This window comes from Erythrolamprus reginae, chromosome 4, assembly GCF_031021105.1.
Source record: "Erythrolamprus reginae isolate rEryReg1 chromosome 4, rEryReg1.hap1, whole genome shotgun sequence".
Lineage (NCBI taxonomy): Eukaryota > Metazoa > Chordata > Lepidosauria > Squamata > Dipsadidae > Erythrolamprus > Erythrolamprus reginae.
The window spans coordinates 2,665,499-2,675,190 of NC_091953.1; the positions used below are offsets into that span (position 1 = coordinate 2,665,499).

A 9,692-nucleotide genomic window follows, 5' to 3' on the forward strand; every position below is an offset into this window, starting at 1 on the left:
AGGTTTGGGGGAAACAAGGGTTGCAGGACAAGTATTTAGGGCAGGGGATCCCCAAACTTGGCAACTTTAAATACTTGTGGATTTCAAATCCCAGATTGCTGTCTTGAGAATTTTGGGCCGTTAAAGTACACAATTCTTTAAAGTTTTCAAGTTTGAAGACCTCTGATTTAGAGGCACACGACAAACATTAGGAGCATAATGTGCACATCAGAAATATCAGGGGCACATGAGGAGTATTTGAAGCCCAAGGGCGCAGAAAAACATATTAAATTGCACATAACCCATCTTGGGGGGTCCAAATAGTACAGGACAAACATTAGGGGCACAAGACATATTAGGGGCACCTGACAAATATTACTTATCCTTAAGAACTGGGGTGGCACAGTTGTTAGAGTACAGCCCTGCAGGCTACTTCAGTTAACCATAAGCTGAAGTTCAGCAGTTCAAATCTCACCACCGGCTCCAGGTTGACTCAGCCTTCCCTCCTTCCGAGGGAGGTCAAAGGAGGACCCAGATTGTGGGGGCAAGAGGCTGATTCTGTAAACAGCTTGGAGAGGGCTGTAAAAGCAATATGAAGTGGCATATACTGTAAGTCTAAATGCTATTGCTCTTCCTTCCTTCCTTCCTTCCTTCCTTCCTTCCTTCCTTCCTTCCTTCCTTCCTTCCTTCCTTCCTTCCTTCCTTCTTTCCTATCTTTCCGAAAAGACAACTTACTATCTTCCTTCCTTCCTTCCTTCCTTCCTTCCTTCCTTCCTTCCTTCCTTCCTTCCTTCCTTCCTTCCTTCCTTCCTTCCTTCCTTCCTTCGCTTTGGTGGCACAGTGGTTAGAATGCAGTACTGCAGGCTACTTCAGCTAACTGCTAGATGTAGTTCAGCAGTTCAAATCTCATCACCAGCTCCAGGTTGACTCAACCTTCCCTCCTTTCAAGGTGGGTCAAAGGAAGACCCAGATTGTTGGGGGCAAGAGGCTGTTTCTGTCAACTGCTTAGAGAGGGCTGTAAAAGCACTGTGAAGTGGTATATGAGTCTAAATGCTCTTGCTATCCAGGTAAGAGGAGTCCATATCAGAGTTGAAAATATAGGGCAGGACAGCCGTGTTGGGGGCACAAGGGGTGCAGGAGAAATAGAGGTGCATAATGGGGCACAACAGCTATGGGGAAAAACCAACCGCGTTGCTTCAGCCCCCTCCCTCTCCAGTGCGCGGAGGTTACCATCCAAGGGAGGAGGGCAAGCAGAGAAACAGGTGCCCTGGCGCTCTCCAAAGCCGGCGAGGGGAGACCCTTCCTCGCTCTTTCCGGACTCGTCAGGGGTTGCTTTGGCCCCCGAGATTGGCTAATCTCTCCCCCCAACACCTCCCCATTTAGACAACCACCCCCTGCCCACCTCTGGAGCCGGGCTGATGCGTAAAGGCGCAAGTAGGGAGTTGATGCGTAAAGGCGCAAGGAATGGAAAAAGCAGGCGCGTACTGTATTCCGGGCGCGGTGGGTCTCCTGGAGCCTTACCTGGATTCGGGAGCCCCAGGGCGGGCTGAGCTACGTCTTCCTCCTCCTCCTCTTCCTCGGCTGCCGCCACCTCCTCCTTCCACGGCAGGCCCGCGATGGAGCTGCAAAGCGCCGGCGAAACTGCCTCCCCGCCGCGCGCTCTCCAAGCTGCGTTTGACGCGGCCCGTCGGGAGCGATGGGCTGGGCTGGGCAGGGCAGGGCAGGGCAGAGGCGGCGGGGCTGGGCTCCGCGGGCCGGAGGCGGTGCCCGCGAACGAGCCAAGCAGCGGGCGGACCCTGAGCTGCGCTGGGCTGGGCTGGACGGAGCCCGCCCTCGCCAGGATGGAAAGCCGGAGATGCCCAGCAGCAGCGTGCGCTCTTGGCACATCGCCCGTCCCCATCCCCCGGGGGCGACGGCCGCTCTGACCCATCATCCCCTGCCCAGCCGGGGGAAGCTGAGTCTAGGAAAGGGGGGCAGCGTGATTCGAGGCTTTTGGTTGCGCTTATCCTGTTTGTTACTGCAAGCAGGCGCCTCTCGTCAATTTCAGAATTAACAGGTTAGAAACATAGAAACATAGAAGATTAACGGCAGAAAAAGACCTCCTGGTCCATCTAGTCTGCCCTCATACTATTTCCTGTATTTTATTTTAGGGTGGATTTATGTTTTCCCCAGGCATGTTTAAATTCAGTTCCTGTGGATTTAGCAACCCCGTCTGCTGGAAGTTTGTTCCAAGCATCTACTCTTCTTTCACTAAAATAATATTTTCTCACATTGCTTCTTTCCCCCAGCTAACCTCAGATTGGGCCCCCTTGTGCTTGGGTTCACTTTCCTATTAAAAACACTTCCCTCCTGAACCTTATTTAACCCTTTAACATATGTAAACGTTTTGATCATGTCCCCCCTTTTCCTTCTGTCCTTGCTGAAGTCGTATTTTTTGCAGTTGACATTTAGCTTAAATCTATTTTGTGCTCGTGTGTTGTTGTGGTTGAAGGTGAAGTAGTCGCTAACAATTAGGACATTTTTGTATATGATGTATATGGACTATAGTTAAGTCAGAAAAGTGGTTTTGCCTTGAAGACTTTTTGCTCCTCATCCAAGAACCTACTTGAACCCTAACTAATGTCCCCTTGTATTTGTACCCATCTTATGCACTCAGATAATTGTTATACTTATGCACGTGATCAAATGCATACTTGGCAAAATAAATATAAATAAATAAAATAAAATTGGCTCACACTTTTTTAAAAACCATTTTTTCCTCCACAGACACATCTACAGTACAATATACCTTCCATTTTCAATACAATATCATGTTGTATAGTGTTAGTCAACAAATATCATCTTTAAAAAAAGCATTCTTAATTCACATCTATTTAATTTTTGGTATAAATCATTTTTCTTCTGCTACCTCCTTGTCCAGTTTTGTCACCTGGAATACAAAGATTGTTTATTATTATTATTATTATTATTATTATTATTATTATTATTATTAATTAGATTTGTATGCTGCCCCTCTCCGTAGACTCGGGACAGCTCACAATTTTTATTTTCTATTCAAATTTAAACACTCTGAACTGTTAAATTTTATAACACAGTAGTTGTTTTCTTTTGCAAAAAAAAAAAAGCTCTAGGCCAATCTGCTTCAATTAATTCCTTATATCTTTACTTATTTAATTCATGTTTCTAAACTCTTATTTATGGATATATGTGATGTGTCGGTGCCTGGAGGCTGTTAGGATCTGGATGGGTGTCAACAGGCTCAAATTCAACCCTGACAAGATGGTGTGGCTGTGGGTTTTGCCTCCCAAGGACAATTCCATCTGTCTGTCCATTACCCTGGGGGGGGATTATTGACCCCCTCAGAGAGGGTCCGCAACTTGGGCGTCCTCCTCGATCCACAGCTCACATTAGAGCACCATCTTTCAGCTGTGGCGAGGGGGGCGTTTGCCCAGGTTCACTTGGTGCACGGGTTGCGGCCCTATTTGGACAGGGAGTCATTACTCACAGTCACTCATGCCCTCATCACCTCGAGGTTCGACTACTGCAACACTCTCTACATGGGGCTACCTTTGAAGAGTGTTTGGAAACTTCAGATCATGCAGAATGTGTCTGCGAGAGCAATCATGGGCTTTCCTAGATACGCCCATGTCTCATCAACACTCCGCAGACTGCACTGGCTGCCAATCAGTTTCCGGTCACAATTCAAAGTGTTGGTTATGATCTATAAAGCCCTACATGGCATCGGACCAGAATACCTTTGGGACCGCCTTCTTCTGCACGAATCCTAGCGACCGATCAGGTCCCACAAAGTTGGCCTTCTCCAGGTCCTGTCGACAAAACAATGTCGTCTGGTGGGCCCCAGGAGAAGAGCCTTCTCCGTGGCGGCCCCAGAACTCTGGAATCAACTCCCCCCGGAGATCAGGACTGTCCCCACCCTCCTTGCCTTTCGCAAATTATTGCAAACACACCTATGCTGCCAGTCTTGGGGGACATAACTGACCCCTAGCTTCTTTCATTTTATGTATGGTTTAATTGGGTGGTATGACTGTTTTTATAGTGGGTTTTGATAATTGTTTTTAATATTAGATTTGTGCTTTGTCTTTTGTTGTGAGCTGCTCCGAGTCTTCAGAGAGGGGCGGCATACAAGTCTAATAAATTATTGTTGTTGTTGTTGTTATTATTATTGTTATTATTATTATTGTTATTATTATTATTGTTGTTATTATTATTATTATTATTGTTATTATTATTATTGTTATTATTATTATTATTATATATGCCCTTTAAGCAGAAAATCCAATTTTACTTATCTCCAAACCATGAAAATTTTGTATCGCTATTTCATGCCTTGTAACTGACTGCAGTTGTTAAGCAAGCAACACATCAATTGGGCTTTCCCATTGACACTGATTGGCAGATGGTCACAAAATGGAATCACGTGACCCGGGGATATGGCAACAGTCACAAACACATGCCTGTATTTGTGACTGTTCATTGCCAAGTGCCCGGATTTTGATCATGTGATCAGGGGTGATGCTGAAACAGTCATCATTTTGCAAAATGGGTCTTAATTACTGAACAAACCATTGCAAATTGAAGTCTAACTGGTCTTCTTCTGTCCGTTCTTGTGTATCGCTCTTGATACATATTTCTATACGGTGGGATTTATATAAGATTCTTGGCATTCCGTTATTTAAATAACTTAGGAATATTGGAAATTAATAAGTAGGTAGCAATAGCATTTAGCATCTAAACTTTTATACCGCTTCACAATGCTTTACAGCCCTAAGCAGTTTACAGAGAGCCAACATATTGCCCCCAACAATGGCCGTAGGACTGTAACTTGTTGCTTGTATCCTTAAGTTTTTCATTAATATTGATTGCTTCCCCATTGCTTATTATTTGACCCCTATGGCAATCATTTTGCACCTCATGATTCTCAACAAATGTATCTTGTCTTTTTATGCACACTGAGAGCATCTGCACCAAAGACAAATTCCTTGTGTGTCCAATCACACTTGGCCAATAAAGAATTCTTCTTCTTCTTCTTCTTCTTCTTCTTCTTCTTCTTCTTCTTCTTCTTCTTCTTCTTCTTATTATTATTATTATTATTATTATTATTATTATTATTATTATGTCAGTACAACACAGCAAACGAGATCACTATGCTGGATTTCGTATTTCATCCCCAGTCGGGCGCTTCCCAAGCACCTAGGACTGCGTGATGTAGTGGCGAATTATGTTTGCCGATCCCAGTAAAGCAGCCTTTTGCAATTGACAGATGGAGATTTTGTCAATTCCGATGGTTTTCAAATGTCCACTGAGATCCTTTGGCACTGCGCCCAGCATGCCAAGTACCACTGGGACCACTTTCACGGGCTTATGCCAGAGTCGTTGCAGCTCGATTTTTAGATCTTCGTATTTCACTAATTTCTCTAGCTGCTTCTCCTCAATTCTGCTGTCTCCTGGGATTGCGATGTCGATGATCCATACTTTCTTTTTCTCCACGATCACAATGTCTGGTGTGTTATGCTTCAGGATTCGGTCAGTCTGAAGTCAGAAGTCCCACAGTGGTTTTGCTTGCTCATTTTCGACCACTTTTTCGGGCTTATGATCTCACCAGTTCTTTGCCACTAGGAAATGGTAGTTCCGGCACAAGTTCCAGTGGAACTTATTATTATTATTATTATTATTATTATTATTATTATTATTATTGTTATTATTATTGTTAGTAGTAGTAGTAGTAGTAGTAGTATTATTAATTCGATTTGTATGCCGCCCCTCTCCGAAGACTCGGGGTGGCTAATTCTAATTCTAATTCTAATCTTGGTCCTCATTTTACCAACCTCGGAAGGATGGAAGGCTGAGTCAATCTTGAGCCTACTGAGATTCAATCTGCCAAACTGCTAGCAGCCAGTGATCAGCAGAAGGAGCTTGCAGTACTGCACTCTACACACTGCACCACCAAGGCTCTTAATATTCAATATTAATATCTCGATATTCTACTGACAAAAGCTAGGGTATCAATGTTGCGAGCATTACAATAATTTGGCTTTTTCAAATCGACGGTGGCTGTGTTGGCCAATTTGAACCCACTTCCTGCAGCTGATTGAGAAGTTGGCACAGGGATTAAACTCCAAAGATTGCTGTGCATAATGGATCGCATCGCGTGCTTTCGCCTTTTTATAGACTCAAAGTTGCGCGCTGTTTATAAATTCCTACATCACTGTTGTGCAGCAAAGACACTTGTGCGGTTTTAGAGTCCACAGGGAGAACCAAAATGACTCTGCAGGAATATAAAGTAAAGGCAACGTTTCCACCAAGCCAAATTCTCTCCTTGAAAAATAAATATATGCTATGTTCTTGCCAACCAGGTACAAATGAAAAGAAAAATACAGAGGTACCTCTACTAAAGAACGCCTCTACTTAAGAAATTTTCTAGATAAGAACCAGGTGTTCAAGATTTTTTTGCCTCTACTTAAGAACTATTTTCTACTTAAGAACCAGAGCCTGGAAAAATTTCCCAGGAAATTTGAGAGCAGCACAAAGGCCCAGCCAGTTTCCTGCCACTCCCCCTTTAATCCTGGCCATCTCGGGCTTTTCTGGGCTGCCAGAGGAGCCTTTTGGTGGCGCTTAGGGAGGCTTTGGCAGCCCAGAGCGAACGAAGCATTTTCCTTTCTCTGGGCGCTTGGACAGGGAATAAACCATTTCACTGTGGTGACTCTCTCGCGCTGCCTCCCATACACCCGGCGCGAGGTTGCCTCCCGGAGTGTCTGGGCGCGGAAAGGCAAAAGGGGGCGCTCACCTCACCTTCTTCCTTCGGCAGCAACTCTCCTTCTCCTCTTCTTCCTCCTCCTCCTCCCACCCAAATTCCGAGCTTTTCTTTCTTTCCTAATGGGTTTGCACGCATTATTTGCTCTTACATTGATTCCTATGGGAAAAATTGCTTCTATTTAAGAACGTTTCTACTTAAGAACCTGGTCACGGAACGAATTAAGTTCTTAAGTAGAGGGACCACTGTATACATAAATGATGGAATATGTGTGACTGTCAAAATAGATGTATCTAAATGGAGAATTGGCGTTACTCAAAGGCCATCCTAAAACTATTGCATTGGCATCCTTCAGTCTCGAAAGACCTGAGCATGAAGCCTGGGTAGGTTAGTAACTATACTGAGTTGAAAACAAGTAAACGCATAGAAACATAGAAGACTGACGGCAGAAAAAGACCTCATGGTCCATCTAGTCTGTCCTTATACTATTTCCTGTATTTTATCCTAGGATGGATATATGTTTATCCCAGGCATGTTTACATTCAGTTACTGTGGATTTACCAACCATGTCTGCAGGAAGTTTGTTCCAAGCATCTACAACTTTTTCAGTAAAATAATATTTTCTCATGTTGCTTTTGATCTTTCCCCCAACTAACTTCAGATTGGGTATCCTTGTTCTCGTGTTCACTTTCCTGTTAAAAACACTTCCCTTCTGAACCTTATTTAACCTTTTAACATATTTAAATGTTACGATCATGTTCCCCCCTTTTCCTTCTGTCCTCCAGACTATACAGATTGGGTTCATGAAGTCTTTCCTGATACGTTTTACGCTTAAGACCTTCCATCTTTTTTTGTAGCAGGTCAATTTTATCCATATCTTTTTGTAGGTGAGGTCTCCAGAACTGGACACAGTATTATTCCAAATGGGGTCTCACCAGTGCTCTATGCAGCAGGATCACAATCTCCCTCTTCCTGCTTGTGATACCTCTAGCTATGCAGCCAAGCATCCTACTTGCTTTTCCTACCGCCTGACCACACTGCTCACCCATTTGGAGACTGTCAGAAATCACTACCCCTAAATCCTTCTCTTCTGAAGTTTTTGCTAACACAGAACTGCCAATACAATACTCAGATTGAGGATTCCTTTTCCCCAAGTGCATTATTTTACATTTGGAAACATTAAACTACAAAATATAAATCTTACTTGTTCAACTTACAAATACATAAACCATCATTTGAACACACAGTTCAAAGTTGAATGTGCACAACAGGAGGTGAAATTGGTTGTTAATCAGTGTTGCTTCCTAAGTGGACATATTACTGTAATTAATTAATATGTATATTATTATTATAGAATTTAATGAAATATCGGACGTAGCAATGCAGAAATATGGAAGGTTTGCTGATACTGTACTATAATTTCCTTTGTTGTTGTTTGTTTGTTTTATTGTTATTTTTTCGTTGTTGTTATTAATTTTCCTGTTTTAAAGTATTTATTTGAAAACCAATAATTTTTTTTTAAAAAAAATCCATTTTCGGAGTTGCTCCCCTGCACATCCCTGCACACGGGCCTGCTGCGTGTCCCCCTGACACGCGACGCAGCCCGATCGTCCGAACTGCTGGCGTGTCCCAGCAAGCCACTGCCCGGAGACCCGGGATTAACTTTGTGCACCACAATCCCCGGCATGCCTCGCGCGGACTTCCTGTCTATAAAGCTTCTGGCAGGGGAAGAGTGAAGAGCCGCTCGGCCGTTTCGCCTACTATTCCCGACGTGCCTCGCGGCGGTGTCGTCATCCCTTGCTGCCGCCTACTTCCGGCGCCGCGCGCAGGGTCTGCCGGGAGCCGTAGTTTCCCCGCGGCCTTGCTGTAACGGTCTCGCCCCAGCGGCGGGCAGGAGCAGCTGCTGCCGGCGGGTGCCCGTCTTTCCCCTCCAGTCGGGCGGCGGCGCTTCTCCCCTTCGCACCGCCGCGAGAGCTTCCCAAGGCCTGCTCGCTCGCTCGCCCCGCCGCTCCCGGGCTGGAGCCGAGGACGGAGACCGAGACGGCGCCCGGCCCCGCAGGTGGGTGGAGGGGGGGGCGAATCCTCGGGGGGGGCGGCAGGGGGGAGGATAAGGGGGGGTCTCTCCACCCCCCTCCCCACTTTTTGCATTGCACGGGTCTAAAATTTGGGGAGACACGCGAGTCAGCGGCTGCTCGTGTGAACGCGTGTTTGGGGGGTGGGAAGAGCACTGACCCGGGTTTGCAGAAGATCCCGGTTTGCTCTTTGACCTTGAGGGCCCCCCTCCTTTTTGACCTGCCTCGGGGGGGGTGGGGGAGAGGAGTGTTTTATGCAAACCCGAATGTGGGGTGGGGATAAAGGGGGAGGGGGTGGAATTTTTTGGGGGGGGGGGGCTTTGCGACCCCACGTCGGAAGGCTTTTTGCACGACCAAAGCTGCTTCGACCCTCACACACGCATGCACGCACGCACGCACACACCGGAGCGAGTTTGCAGAACGCTGTTTTGCAGCCAGCCGGGGGAAAGCTGCAACGCGCACGCACGCGTGCACGGGTTGAGATGCAACCGCTCCCGAGATTTGCACGGGAGACACGTCGGGAAAATACGCACGCGCGCGCCAAAGCTGCCGCTGCGTTGAGATGTGCGGGAGACACACACACACACACACAAAGGCACACAAACATAACTACATGCATGCATGCATCGCACACACAAAAGGGCATTACTATTCCACCACGCACACAAACATACATGAATGCAGCACAAACAAAAGTACATACATGCGCCACGCACACAAAAGTGCATGCATGCACACACACGCGGCTGAGATGCATGTGCGTGCATACACACACACATAGGCCTGTGGTCCAGGGGTTTGTGGTATGAATGCATCTGGGCACTGCTACATGAGGATGTGCATCGTGGCCTTTTTGGGGGGGGGGGAAT

The 9,692-nt window shown here is 46.1% G+C and overlaps 2 protein-coding genes across 5 annotated transcripts in view; one reads left to right on the forward strand and one right to left on the reverse strand.

Annotated features, from left to right (window-relative positions):
• The window catches only part of PLEKHB1 (pleckstrin homology domain containing B1), a 29,035-nt gene extending 27,389 nt beyond the window's left edge, over positions 1–1,646 (reverse strand). The window contains exon 1 of the mRNA XM_070749474.1: positions 1,501–1,646. The gene's annotated coding sequence lies outside the window, so the exon portion shown is untranslated. The remainder of the gene's footprint in view (positions 1–1,500) is intronic.
• The window catches only part of FAM168A (family with sequence similarity 168 member A), an 86,611-nt gene that overhangs the window by 24,346 nt on the left and 52,573 nt on the right, over positions 1–9,692 (forward strand). For 2 of the 4 annotated variants that reach the window (XM_070749471.1, XM_070749472.1), the window contains exon 1: positions 8,720–8,810. The exons of 1 other annotated variant lie outside the window; for it this stretch is intronic. The gene's annotated coding sequence lies outside the window, so the exon portion shown is untranslated. Of the gene's footprint in view, positions 1–8,619; positions 8,811–9,692 lie in introns of those variants that run through there. One more of the 4 variants, XM_070749473.1, reaches the window with a different exon arrangement.